A 14,926-nucleotide genomic window follows, 5' to 3' on the forward strand; every position below is an offset into this window, starting at 1 on the left:
AATCATCAGGACAAATGCAATGATGCCAAATTTCAAACAATCACAACAATTTAAACTTTAGGGGAAATGGCTGGATGGTTATCAAGTTGACTCTGATTGACAAAGATGGTACCATGAACTTAGCAATAGGAAGCTATACGTTCCCCATGCTTCCAGGTCATTCAAAATGTGCAAAAATGAACATATTCCTTTTGCTTGCAGAGAACAGGTCCGTATGTATGAATGTGTGTCACTTTTAATTTGATTTTACTTATTATTGTCAGGTGTATTAGTATATATTGAGATGTATTGTTTCTTGCACGCTACACAGACAAAACATACTATACATAGAGGAGGAACGGAGACGGTGCAAAATTGTGTATTACAGTCATAGCTAGGGTGTAGAGAAAGATCAACTTAATATGAGGTAGATCCATTCAAAACTCTGATGGCCATAGGGAAGAAGTTGTTCTTGAGTCGGTTGGTATGTGATCTCAGACTTCTGTATCTTTTTCGACGGAAGAAAGTAGAGAGTATGTCCAGGATATGAGGGATCCTTGATTTTGTGGTCTGCTTTTCCAAGACAGCGGGAAGTGTAGACAGAGTCAATGGATGGGGGGCAGGTGTGCGTGATGGACTGGTCTTTGTTCACAGCCCTTTGTAGTTTCTTGTGGTCTTGGATGGAGCAGGAACCATGCCAAGCTGTGATACAATCAGAAAGAATACTTTCTATGGTGCATCTGTAAAAGTTGGTGAGAGTCGTAGCAGGCATGCCAAATTTTCTTAGTCTTCCGAGAAAGTGTAAATGAGCCATGTTACAAGCTTGACTGATTATCTTGAATTGGCTGTTAGCGTAATCATTAGTGCTCTCAGGATTGTTTAGCAAGTGCAGGCTAATCATGGAATCACATTTAGTATTCCTCCAGCTGTTCATAATAGGCAATGTACAGGACTGTAACAAATCCTGTGCTTGAAAAATGCAAAACGCAATGTCTACTGTTCGACATTGTCTCAGTCAGACAGGGTCAACCTGCCAATCAATCAGCACCCTTATCTCCTGTAGGATAAACTGTTGTGAGCATTGAAATTTGGCATTTTTGTGTTTGGCCTGATAAGTTCAAGACATAAAACTTCAGCAACATGTCTCTTTTGTAAAAAGTATTCAAGTTCTATACTGCAAAGTGACATATTGAGGTAAATTTTCCCTTTCCGCTCACTGCAGGAATTGTAACGGCCGAGGATCGGACCATGGAAAGGTCTATTGACTTCAGGCAAGATTTTCCAGTTTCAGGATGGGTGTGGCTGGAAAACCCCACCCACCAAGTAGGATTTTTCAATCTTGTGACTAGTGGGCACTATTGTGGATGGAACAGGGGAAATGGCTCTCCAAGTTTTCCTGTCCTGCCTGTGGTGATGATAAACAGTGGTGGGGCCAGAAATTCCTGGCTATCATCTTTTATTAAAAAATTACCCTCAAAATATGGCGAACACTAACAAAGCTGATTGTCACTTATCACCCTTCCTTGACCTGTGAAGAAGTCTCCTCTTTGAAACATTGCAGTGCTTGCGACAGACCCGCAAATGGTGTTAGGTAGGGATCCCGTTTGTGAATAACTTGAGTAACACAGCTAACACTTGGTGCCTAGATCTGCTAACCACAGAAAGTCAGGTGGCATTCCCAGGAGAGCAGCTGTAGTTTTAGTTATTTCCTTATGATTGCATTTTCCTTACTGCCCTCTTTTATTTTATTGATACACTAATTAGATAGAACACATGTTTTATGGTCTAAACTAGACTAATAACTTGAAATGAGGACATTTTCATAATCTATCTTTCTTTTGACAACCGCAATAACATTTGCACCACTTTTCTTTTTGGCAAATCCTTTTGTTTTTGGCTGGAGGCTGGTGTAGCTCATTTGTCTGTCCTCCCTTTCTCAACAAATCTTTTTCTTGCTCCATTTTGAATTTCTGTATGTTCACCTTAAAGTGATTTGACCTGTTCAAGCTGATTTTAAAAACAGTGTTGTTGTTGCATTAGATTGTTCCCTTCTATGGCATGTTGTTATCAAAGATATTTACGATTGTTGTCTTTATCACAAGCTGCTATAAGACAAGTGAGAAAACAATTGTTAAATATGTTTTATATGCAGAACAAATGCATCAGGACAAGCAGAAGAGATTGAGATTCTTTGAAAGAATGAAGGCTGAGATAGAAGTTTTCAATACAGAATCATTAAATCATAGAGTGCGTGCAATACAGAAGCTGGCAGGAGTGGCCTTGGGAATTCTTGACATTGTCTCTGTCATCCTGATGTCGCATAGCAGCAGGTCAAACATGGGCACCTGCTCATTACCACCAACTGCACCTTCCTCAATTCCATGTTGAACACCATTTGGAAGAAGCACTGAGGATGCCTAGGCCACAGAATGTACTCTGGGTAGGGGTGCTGCCTTGCCTCCAATGGCTCAGTAGCTTTACTAGTGGCTGAACCAGTCGAGTCCTGATGGACATTAACTTCCAGACTGGGCCTGCAGCACGTGGTGAGGGGAGCAACATGAGGGAAAAGCTTTCCTATTATCCTCACTAATCTGTGTGTGGCACATGCACTTTAGATCAGTACTGATAGGAGTGACTATTCAGCAATTCTTATGGGAACAAAGTCTCTGGGGCCCGATGGCATTTACCCTAGGCTGCTTAGGGAGGTGAGGGATGAGATTGCTGGGCCTCTGACGCAAATCTTTGTCTCTTCTTTGGACACAGGTGAGGTCCCAGAGGACTGGAGGATAGCGAACGTGGTACTGTTGTTTAAAAAGGGTAGGAGGGATAGCCCGGGTAACTATAGGCCGGTGAGTTTAATGTCAGTGGTAGGTAAGTTGATGGAGAGGATTCTTAGGGATAGGATGTATGAGCACTTAGAGCGTTGCGATCTGATTAAGGATACGCAGCATGGCTTTGTAAAGGGGAAGTCTTGCCTTACGAATCTGGTATAATTTTTTGAGGAGGTGACAAAAACAATCGACGAAGGACGAGCCATTGATGTCGTCTATATGGATTTCAGTAGGGCGTTTGACAAAGTCCCTCATGGTAGGTTGGTAGAGAAGATTAAAGCTCTTGGGATACATGGCCAGGTATCTCGATGGGTAGAGAACTGGCTTGCAAAGAGGAGACAGAGAGTAGTAGTGGAGGGGTCTTTTTCTAGCTGGAGGTCTTTCACTAGTGGTGTGCCGCAGGGCTCAGTATTGGGACCTCTTCTCTTTGTAGTGTATATAAATGATTTGGAAGAGGGAGTAGGTGGTGTGATCAGCAAATTTGCTGATGATACCAAGATGGCTGGATTGGGGGGCAGTGAGGAGCAGTATCTGGCAATACAACGGGATATTGATAGACTGGTTGATTGGGCAGATACATGGCAAATGGAGTTTAATCCGGATAAATGTGAGGTGATGCATTTTGGCCGGAATAATGTAGGGGGGAGTTATATGATAAAGGGTAAGCCCATAAGGAGACCTGGGGATGCAAGTGCACAAGTCTTTGAAGGTGGCAGTGCAAGTGGAGAGTGTGGTGAAGAAAGCCTATGGTACGTTAGCCTTTTTAGGAAGGAGTATAGAATAAAAGAGCTGGAGTCTAATGTTGCAGTTGTACAGAACGTTGGTTAGGCCGCATTTAGAGTACTGCGTCCAGTTCTGGTCGCGTTACGACCGGAAGGACGTGAAGACTCTGGAGAGAGTGCGGAGGAGGTTTACCAGAATGTTGCCTGGTATGGAAGGACTGGGGTATGAGGAAAGATTGAATAAATTGGGGCTCTTTTCCCTTGAAAGACAGCGACTGAGGGGGGATCTAATAGAGGTATATAAGATTATGAAGGGTATAGATAGAGTAAACAGAGGTAAGCTATTTCCTATGGTAGAGACACATAGGACAAGGGGCCATGGACTTAAGGTGAGGGGGGGAGAGGTACAACACAGATATTAGAGGGAGTTTTTCACACAGAGGGTAGTGGGGGTATGGAATGCTCTGCCGAGTAAGGTGGTGGAGGCAAACATGCTAGAGTCACTTAAGAGTAACTTAGACAGGCACATGAGTGGGTTGGGGATGGGTGGATATAAGAGATTGTTTTAAATAAGGGTCATTAGCATTGGGGCGTCCCTGGTAAGGTAAATGGATATGGTACAATAATAATTTTTTTTTTCCTTTTCATTCACAGGTTTTAAGTCGGTCTGCCTTGTGTCCAACGAGGGGCATACATGCGATGGGTCGTACTGGGGCTGCTCTTGGTTGTTCGAGATTGGCCTAGTGCTTCATGTCGTTAGTGTGTGCCTAAACTGGACCAGATACTGGGCAAGATGACAGCTCAGTGACTATCACTGATTGCTGTGCAGACACATGGATTTGGGCCGGTGTCTGTGGGAGTTTGCGCATTCTCCCTGTGCTTGCGTGGGTTTTCTCCGGGTGCTCCGGTTTCCTCCCACACCCCAAAGATGTGCTGTTAGGCTGATTGGCAGGAATAAATTGTCCCTAAATCAGTTTCCCTCGATCTGGATGGCCATAAAACATTAGACAAGGGTTGTGGGTGGAGAGGGGGACTGGTGGTGTTGAGGTGGCGGCGCGGGCTCGTTGGGCCAAAGGGCCTGTTTCCCGGGCTGCTTTTGTTCTTTGTTCTTATCTTCACAACAAGGATATCCTAGGTCATGTTGTGTGGCTTTACCACTGTATTGAATCGGATATATTCAGAACTGGCCTAGTAACTCAAAGCTGTGCATTCAGGAGGCACTATGGGCCATCAGCAGCAGCAGAATTGGACACCAATGCAGGTGTAACTTCATGGACGAGCATATCCAACACTCTACCATTAATATCAAGCCAGAGGGTAATCAGAAGTTAGTGAAGAGTGTAAGAGAGCATAGAAGGAGAAGCACAAGACATACTTAAAATGAACTGGAGCTATAACACAGGGCCAAAAACATGCTGAAATGTGGAGGTACAAAACAAAGTGAAGCCAAGATATATTCTTTATTCTTTTAGTAGCATACATTTCAAATCTAGTCATTTCACTGCCAGTGCTGAATCTGATTTGCTAGCTTCCGCTAATTTGATTCGGTCCCCATGACAATACAGTTTAACTACAACAAATGAATTAGTTTAACTTTTATCAGTTGAGGTATTTGAACATGACAAGGCACAATTCTTAACTGTTAAACTATCTCTAATAGTTCCAATTCAAGCAACATTCCTCTTATAGATTTAAACTTCTCTTCAAAATCAGTTAGTGACACATAGGCCTATATGCTTATACTTGTTAACAGTCCTAGAGCCTTTTGAATGCCTTGGTAGAGAGAGACAGAGAGATGCTTGTCTTCTGACAGCCCTGAAAAGCAGCCTCCAGAGTATGTGAGATAGAAAGATACCTTTTGCTTCTTTAAAGTTTATTTATTAGTCACAAGTAGGCTTACATTAACACTGCAATGATGTTACTGTGAAATTACCCTAGTCACCAAACACTGGTTCCTGTTCAGGTCAATGAACCTAACCAGCACGACTTTCCAATTGTGGCAGGAAACCAGAGCACCCAAAGTAAACCCATGCAAACACCACACAGACAGTGACCAAAACCACAGTGCTAACCACTGTGCCACTGTGCCACCATTATCTTTCAGGACCAGGCAGAAACTGACTGTTTTGAAATAAAAGAGAACTGTGAGTTTTCCCTGCAAGTTTAGCTCCACCCATTCACATGACTCTGTCTCTGTCAATTAACCTAATCAAAACCCTATTCTGGAACTTCAGGAAAAAAACCAAAATAAACAAAAATGCATTAACTCATTAAAACAAACACATTTCTCACTAAAATCAATCAATAACCTACATTCTCAACATGTAAGCTGCACAGACAAATTGGCTCCATGTGAAACAGCATTGAATTTTAAACATACCCTGCACAAGAAATATGATATTAATATATAACTTAAAGGCACAGTATCATCACAATACTGGGGAAATTTGAAGCTATATCAGTGGTAAGATAACCTGATCCATGCTGGGACCGGTGTTCTGGAAAGTCATATCACTAGGGTGGTATAGACGGCTTTAGTAGGGAATATTGTGAGAGGATCTGTTGCAAATCAAAGAGTAACAGTGAGTTACTAGAGTAGAGTAGCAATTTGGGTAAAGATAATCAGAATATGGTAGGAAGGGACAGAGAATACACCAGCAGAGAGTACACCAGCAGTTAAGTTTAAGTAAAGATAATCAGAATATGGTAGGAAGGGACAGAGAATACACCAGCAGAGAGTACACCAGCAGTTAAGTTTAAGTTTTAAGTCCAAGTTTATTTATTAGTGTCACAAATAGGCTTACATCAACACTGCAATGAAAACACCATAGTTGCCACACTCCAGCACCTGCTCGGGTACACTGAGGAAGAATTTCGTATGGCCAATGCACCTAACAAGCAGATCTTTCAGACTGCGAGAGGAAACCGGAGCATCCGGAGGAAACCCATGCAGACACAGGGAGAACGCGCAGACTCCACACAGACAGTGACCCAAACTGGGTATTGAACTCAGGTCCCTGGCGCTGCAGGGCAGCAGTGCTAACCACTGTGTCAATTAAAGCCAGAGGTTATGAAAATGATAAAAAGACTGGTAAAAGAGTTAAAGGTTCTGCATCTTAATGCACACAGCATTTGTGATAAAACAGATGAATTGTTAGCACAAATAGAAAAAATATGTATGACCTGATAACCATCACAGTGACATGTTTGCAGGATGACCAAGGCTTGGACTTGAATATTGAAGGGTACTTGACATTTTGAAAAGACAGAAAACTGAGACAAGGTGGTGGTGTTGTCCTGTTAAATAAAGATGTCATTAGTTCAGTTGTGAGAGATGACATTAGCTCAAAAGGACAAGATATATGCTGGAATTTTGTCGGCACACCTGCCCGGAATTGGAGTGGACAAGGCTCGAGATGGCATTTTCCACCTGGGCGAGGCAGTATAATTCCAGCAATAGAATCAGTTTGTATAGGGATCAGAAATAAAGGAAGTAGGAGTAGTTTATAGATCCCCTAACAGTAGTTACATTATAGGGCAGGGTATACAGACAGAAATAAATGGAGCATGAAAGAAATATGCCAGAATAATCATGGGTGACTTTAATCTACCTGTAGATGAATATAATTGACGTAGATAGCTGAGAACATGAGTTCATAGAGTGGGTTCAGGGCAATTTCTCAGAGCAGTACATTCTAGAGCCAACTAGGGAGCAGACTATTCGAGATCTGGTATTGAATAATGACACAGGAGTAATCAATAAACTCAAAGTAAAAGAGTCTTCAGGTGACAATGATCATAACATGATAGGATTTCACTTTCATTTTGAAGGGGTATAGTGTTGGTCTAAGACAGCTGTTATTAAGCCTGAATATAGGTAATTGTAAAAATATGAAAGCAAACCTAGCTAAAGTGAACTGGGAAATTAGGCTAAAAGTAGAGTTGCAGTGGTAGACTTTTAAAGAAATATCCCTGTTGTCAGTATGATGGTATAGATGGTCAATATTTCAATAATGTGGCTTGAGGCGAGCAAACATGGAACTGGCTGATGAGTAACGAAATGGAGAAGTCAGCCGATGATATCATTGCAGCTCAGCTCAGGCCAGTACAGGACAGGATGAACCAGAAAAGGATCAGTGCAGAAGCAAATATTCCAAACAAGTGGAGTCCAGTGAGTCCAAGCCTCATATCAGTGGCTTTGCTGGCAACTGTCTGGCAGGATTCTATTCTTTGTCCAAAAGAGACTTTCTGAAGGCCAGTATCCTGAAGGGATAGCAGTTACTCAGTGGATAAAACTGTTTGCACATGACAACCTTGATATCAGACCAGCAAAAATTTGAAAAACAGAGTTTAAACATGAAAATATGAAAAAGAGATACATTTTTAAGATTTGTTTTGCTTCATAAATTGTTTGCAGTCCATGGCAGTTTAGATAGCTTTTCTTCTGCACATTTCCTTCACAAAATCATCAATAACATCATCATAGGTAGAACCTTGTAAGGATGCATTTTCAATCACCAGCATTGCTGAACTTGTCAAATGCTCCTGGCTGATCTTACTTCACAGATAATTTTTAATTTGTTTGGATAAAAGTAATGTTCACTGGAAGCCTTTGTGACAGGTAATCTTAAAATTATTTTCAGAATGGTTTCCATATTTCAAAAGGTTACATGGAAACAATCACATACAAGTCTGTACAAATCAACAGGTGATCTTAAAACATAGAGCTCATCATTATCAATGAAATGAATGAATTTCACTTCATCTTCAAAAGAATTTGTGTCTATATTCTCTGGGTAGAATTCAGTTGAGATCTTGCTGCAGCAGCTCCTAGTATTGGCACCCAAATTTCTGTTCAAAGCATGGAAAATAATTCAACGGTTTTCTTCAGAGATTCATTTTTACTCTGCAACTGTACCATTACTGTACCAAAAATAACATTGACAGTCTCAATGATGATTAGCATGGTGCACAGTGGTTTGAACTGGTACCTCACAGTGCCAGAGATCTGGGTTTGATTATGACCTTGTGTGGCTGTCTGTGTGGAGTTTGCATGTTCTCTCTGTGTCTGTGTGTTGTTTCCTCTGCGTCCCCTGGTTTTCTCCCACAGTCCAAAGATGTACAGAATAGTTGCATTAGCCAAATGCATGGGGTTACATGGATAGGGTGAGAGTATTGGTCTTTCGGAGAGTCGGTGCAAACCCAATGGACCAAATGGCCTCTTTCTGCACTGTAGGGATTCTATAATTCTATTCTCTTTCCCTTTTAACGTGATTTCATCGCCTTGAGTTTAATCAAAAAATAACTTCCTAAGTTTTATGCACTGCTCATCATCACCACAGAGATATAGTTATTTTGAACTTCCATGACAAAACTTTTAACAGAATTTGACAACTGCAAAACATTCAATAAAGTTGTAGCAACATTTTGCGACAATTTGCTGACAGCACTGATTCTTTGAAGTAAACATTTCCGCAAAACAACAAAAACCACAATATTGTACCTTTCAAACTTCTCTGCTCAGGCTTTTGCTTCAGCTTTCACAGGTGATTTCTCTGAATTTAATGTGGCTCCATCTGATAAGCATTCCTTTATATTGGCAAAGTTCAGTTTCAAAGTCAAAACAGTAACATGCATGAGCAGACCATCTGGTATCACAAATTCTTTTGACTGTCAAATGTTTCCCATGTGCTTGTGCCCAGAGTGATTGAAGCATATTTCACTGCCCTGTGAAAACCAAAAAAGTGTACAAATTTTGAACAAATTCAATAAAATGCAAGGATCTCTCACATGATTCAGCTGCTATGCTGCAGATTAAATTCAAGGAGTGACTGTGACATGGGATAAATAATGCACAGGGGCTTGCATTATCCATGTTTGCATGTAGATCTGAATATTTTCCTGCATCATTATCGAAGCTTTGTCCACTACAATTTTTGACGCCCACACCTAAATTTGTAATGATTCTCAAAACTGTTATCTCCAGATACTAGGACTGTAGCTGAATGAAACAGACCAAACAGCATCACTGTCCACATCACCATCACTGTCACATATCTTAAAATTATTGTTAATTGGCTCATATGACACACATCTGGTGTCCAATCAACTATTATGGAATAGTATCTGGCATTTTTTACTCCATTAGTGATTGGTTTCTCAGCCACTCTGCCATTATAGTGATGAAGTGTGTTAAAAGATTGGTGTTCCCTGAGCCACAATATTGGGCAGTGCAGTAGCACAGTCATTAGCACTGCTGCCTCAGTCCGGGGACCTGGGTTTGATTCCTGGCTTGGGTCACTGTCTGTGTGGAGTCTACTTGGTCTTCCCACATCTGAACAAAGAACAAAGAACAAAATCAGCCCGGGAAACAGGCCCTTCGGCCCAACGAGCCCGCGCCGCCATCTCAACACCACCAGTCCCCCTACTCCACCCACGACCCCTGTATAATGTTTTATGATGTGGATGTGCCGGCGTTGGACTGTTTTATGGCCATCCAAATTGAGGGAATCTGATTTAGGAACAATTTATTCCTGCCAATCAGCCTAACAGCACATCTTTGGGGTGTGGGAGGAAACCAGAGCACCCAGAGAAAACCCACGCAAGCACGGGGAGAATGCGCAAACTCCCACAGACACTGGCCCAAATCCATGTGTCTGCACAGCAATCAGCGATAGTCGCTGAGCTGTCGTCTTGCCCAGTATCTTGTCCAGTTTAGGCACACACTAACGACATGAAGCACTAGGCCAATCTCAAACAACCAAGAGCAGCCCCAGTACGACCCATCGCGTGTATGCCCCTCGTTGGACACGAGGTGGACTGACTTAAAACCTGTGAATGGTGCTCCAGTTTCCTCCTAGAGTCCAAAAGACATGATAGTTAGATGTATTGGCCATGCTAATTTCTCCCTCATTGTACCTGAACAGAGTGTGGTGACTAGGGGATTTTCACAGTAACTTCGTTACAGTGTTAATGTAAGCCTGCTTGTGACACTAATAAACTTTAGAAAATAATATTGATAGCTTTTCAAATGCTCTTTGAGAAGCTCATCAAATTCTCTGGGATATTCAAGGCAGGCTAAAAAATTAATTCTTCAACTTGACACTGATGACTGATGATGTCCTCTTAAAGGAAATCCCAAGAAAGATAGCAGATTGATTGTGGCAACAACACATCTCAGCATTTTCCTCCAGTAACACTCCTTTTCAAACTGAGTGCATAATGCAGAATCTATTCTTTCAGATAATTTACATCTTTGAATGAACAGAGACTTAATATGACTTTTAGAATTTCATAATCAGCAAGATCTCTTCCAACATTTCTCCATTTGGAGTACCCGTCAATTAATACTTGTTTCCCTTTACTAGGATTAGGGAATAATTTGCAAAGGTAACAGTAGACTGCCTTGGAGATTTCTGAAAAAAATCAATCAATTTCTTCTTTCCATCATGTCACTCCTTTGCACCCTCAGAAAATGGGACTCATGAAGACTTCTAAATTGCTTTTGGCCTCCAACATCAAATTCTTTTCTCAAATTTTCCATGTCACCTATGTTCTCTGGTCTATTTATTACAAAATATTCAATCATACTCAGTGAAATAGATTTTCGCCATAAGGCAATGTCCTCAGGATAGGTTTATTCGCTCACTTCAATTGCGGAAGAATGAGTTTGAGCAGTATCTTACAGTTCTGCTCCCATTTGAGAGTCCACTTCTTGTTCTTGAAATTTTTGTTCAACTTTTTCAAGTGGCATCTCCAGAACTCACCAAGTGAAAATCAAAAGATAATTCAGCTGTACTATTTGTGGATGAGGATTAATGGACAGTATGCGCATTGTTCAATGCTTCAAACTTTCTTAATGAAAATGATAAACTGTCTTTTTGCTTAGCTTCGTTCTCTTACCTCACCTTCAATTTTGTGCACTTTTGAATGTTTGACAGTGTTGCTTCATATTGACTGATCTGTCTTGACTTTAACAAATTATTTTCTATAAGAGCAGGCTTTTGTTTTTCCATCCTCAACCATGGGGTTCAAGTTACCTCTGCTCATTCAACACCCTCACTGTTCTGCTGGCTCACTGGCTGCCTGTCTGGTTACCTCACCTTAACTGTTGCATAAAGGCAACAGTTTTAGACAAGGTGGAATCTATCCATTACAGTTAGCCTACCGCTGCAACAGGTCCAAAGCAGATGCCATTTCCCTGGCCCTGCATCTAACCCTGGAATATCTAGATAACAAAGACACCTATGTCAGACTCCTATTTATTGACTACAGCTCATCCTACAACACTGTTATTCCTACAAAACTGATCTCCAAATTTCATGGCTTGGGCCTCATCTCCTCCCTCACTGTTCTGCTGGCTCACTGGCTGCCTGTCTAGTTACCTGGCCTCCTCACCTTACCCTCATTGCTCAGCCCTCCTCAGCCTTGTTAGCTTGGTCAAATCACTCTGCTGCTCCCCTACATGTTCGCCAATATCTTGTCTTCATGTATTCTGAAATTCTTAAGTCACAGACCACAATGAGGATAGGCAACAGCACCTTCACAATCATCCTCAACACCAGTGTCCCACGAGGCTGTGTTCTCAGCCTCCTACTATGCCTTATATACCTATGACTGCATAGCCAAATTCCCTTCCAACTCAATTTTCAAGTTTGCTGATGACACCACCGCAGTGGGTCGGATCTCAAACAATGATAAGACAGAGTACAGGAATGAGATAGAGGATCTGGTAAACTGGTGGAGTGACAATAATCTCTCCCTCAAAGTCAACAAAATGAAAGAGATTGTCATCGACCTCAGGAAGTATCGCAGAGAACATGCCCCTGTCTACACCAAGGGGGATGAAGTAGAAAGGGTCAAGAGCTTCATGTTTTTAGGTGTCCAGATCACTAACAACCTGTCCTGATGCCCCCATGTCAACACTATAATTAAGGAAGTCCACCAATGCTTCTACTTTTCCAGAAGACTAAAGAATTTTGGCATGTGAGCTACGACTCTCACCAACTTTTATAGATGCACCTTGGAAAGCATTCTTTCTGATTGTATCACAGCTTGGTATGGCTCCTGCTCTGTCCAAGACTGCAGGAAATTACAAAAGGTTAAGAATGCAGCCCAATACATCATGCAAACCAGCCTCCCATCCATCGACTGTCTACACTTTCTGCTGCCTTGGCAAAGCAGCCAGTATAATTAAGGACCCCACTCACCCTGGATATTCTCTCCTCCACCTTCTTCCATCGGAAAAAGATACAACAGTCTGAGGTCACAACAGCTGCTGCTATCAGGCTTTTGAATGGATCTATTGTGCATAAAGTTGATCTTTCTCTGTACCCTAGCAATTTCTGTAATATTACATTCTCTCCTTTCCTTCTCCATGATCTGCTTTGTCAGTATAGCATGCAAGAAACAATACTAATATATGTGACAATAATAAATCAAATCAAAAGCAAATCCCTGAGGCAGGCTCGCTGTTGACTCAGGCTGCTCTGGCCTCCTGAGAGCGTTAGGGGTCTCCACCAATCAGAGAGCAATATTGCTGTAGATTGTTTGTTGATAGTCTCAATCAGCAAATTCAGAGCTCCCAGGCTGTCATTGATGCCTGGCACAGTGGTTAGCACTGCTGCCTCACAGCAGCAGAGACTTGGGTTCAATTCCCAGCTTGGGTCACTGTCTGTGTGGAGCTTGCACGTTGTCCCTGTGTCTGCCTGGGTTTCTCTGGGTGCTCTGATTTCCTTCTACCATCCAAAAGACGTGCTGGTTAGGTGAAAAGGCATGCTAAGTCCCCCCCCACCCACAAAGTGCACCTCAACAGATGCCAGAGTGTGGCAACTAGGGGATTTTCTCAGTAACTTCATTGCAGTGTTAATGTTAGCCTACTTGTGACACTATTAAGTAAACCTTAAAACAAAAACACTAACCAGCATACCCTTCACCTCCCCCCCCCCCCCAAACCCAATTGGTTGGGGTCTAGGCACAACTTGTTTCATTGTAAGTCCTCCTCTGATTTTAGGATCTTAAAAGAAGTGGCTGCAGAGAGAATAAGTGCATTGGTAAAAATCTTCCAGAATTCCTTCAACTCTGGAAGGGTCCCAGTGGCTTGGAAACTAACTAATGTGACATATTTATTTAAGAAAGGAGACAGACAGGAAACAAAAATCTGCAGACCAATTAGCATATCATCTGTCACAAGCAAACTGCTAGAATCCATTATTAAGGTGGTTATACCGAATACTTAAAAAACATAATAGGATCAGGCTTTGTGAAAGAGAAATCATGTTTAACTTCTTCATTGGATTTTTTGAGGCAAGATGGAAAAAAAGGGAATCTGTAGACATGTTGGGTGAATGGGTGGGTGGTGGTTGTTGGATTCTTTGGCCTCCCTGCAGTGTGTTTCTTGCAGCAGAAGGTGGAACACCATCCACTGGCAGCAGGATCTTCTGGTCAATGGGATTTCTCATTGACTGCACCCTACACCACCGGGAAACCTACTGCAAAGTTCACTGTTGGTGGGATCAGAATATGCCGTGGCATGAATAGCCAGAGAATTCTGGCCGTGGTGTTCTTGGCATTTGATAAAGTGCCACATCAAAGGTTATTACACAAGGTATAATGGGTAACGGATTAACACAGACGAAGGATTTGTTTGCTATAACTGGTGAAGTGCCATAGGGACCAGTGCTGGGGCCTCAACTATTTACAATCTGCATCTGTACCTTGGGTGGAAGGACTGAATGTATGGTAGCTAAATTCACCAAAAGCACCAAGATAAGTAATACAGTAAATTGTCAAGAACAGGTAGAAAGGGATATAGACAGATTAAATGAGTGGGCAAAATATTGGTAGATGAGAATTGGAGAATTGTTTTCCCTTAGACATTCATTAGTATGTGGAATTCTGTTCCCCAGAACGCAGTGCAGGCTGGGCCACTTGAACTTATTCAAGGCTGAGTTTGACAGATTTGACAACGGTGTCAAGGGTTATGGGGGGCAGACAGGAAAGCGTAATTGAGACCACAACAAGATCAGTTATGATAATATTTAACAGCAGAGTAGGCTCAAAGAGCCGAATGCCTACTTTCTCATCTAAGTCAGATGCTCCCTTGTCCCTATGTAAATGCAATTTCACTAGATGTCAGATGTTAACATCATTGTCAGAATTTGCTGCAGGCATGAAAATCAATGGTATTTCCTTTGGAGTGATTAATTTGTAGACATATATCCTCATTACAAGGCAAACTAACATACGGGAAAATGCAGAACAAACAGGGAATGGTCTCATGATGGATATCTTTATAAATGAGATTTGTTGTATCTAGTACAGGGTTTCCTTACAAATTTGGCATCTGTTTCTACTTAGCTGAAATTCTTACTGAAGTGGAACATTATTTCTCTC

This window comes from Carcharhinus amblyrhynchos, chromosome 1 (genome assembly GCF_965287045.1).
Source record: "Carcharhinus amblyrhynchos chromosome 1, sCarAmb.v2.hapA, whole genome shotgun sequence".
Lineage (NCBI taxonomy): Eukaryota > Metazoa > Chordata > Chondrichthyes > Carcharhiniformes > Carcharhinidae > Carcharhinus > Carcharhinus amblyrhynchos.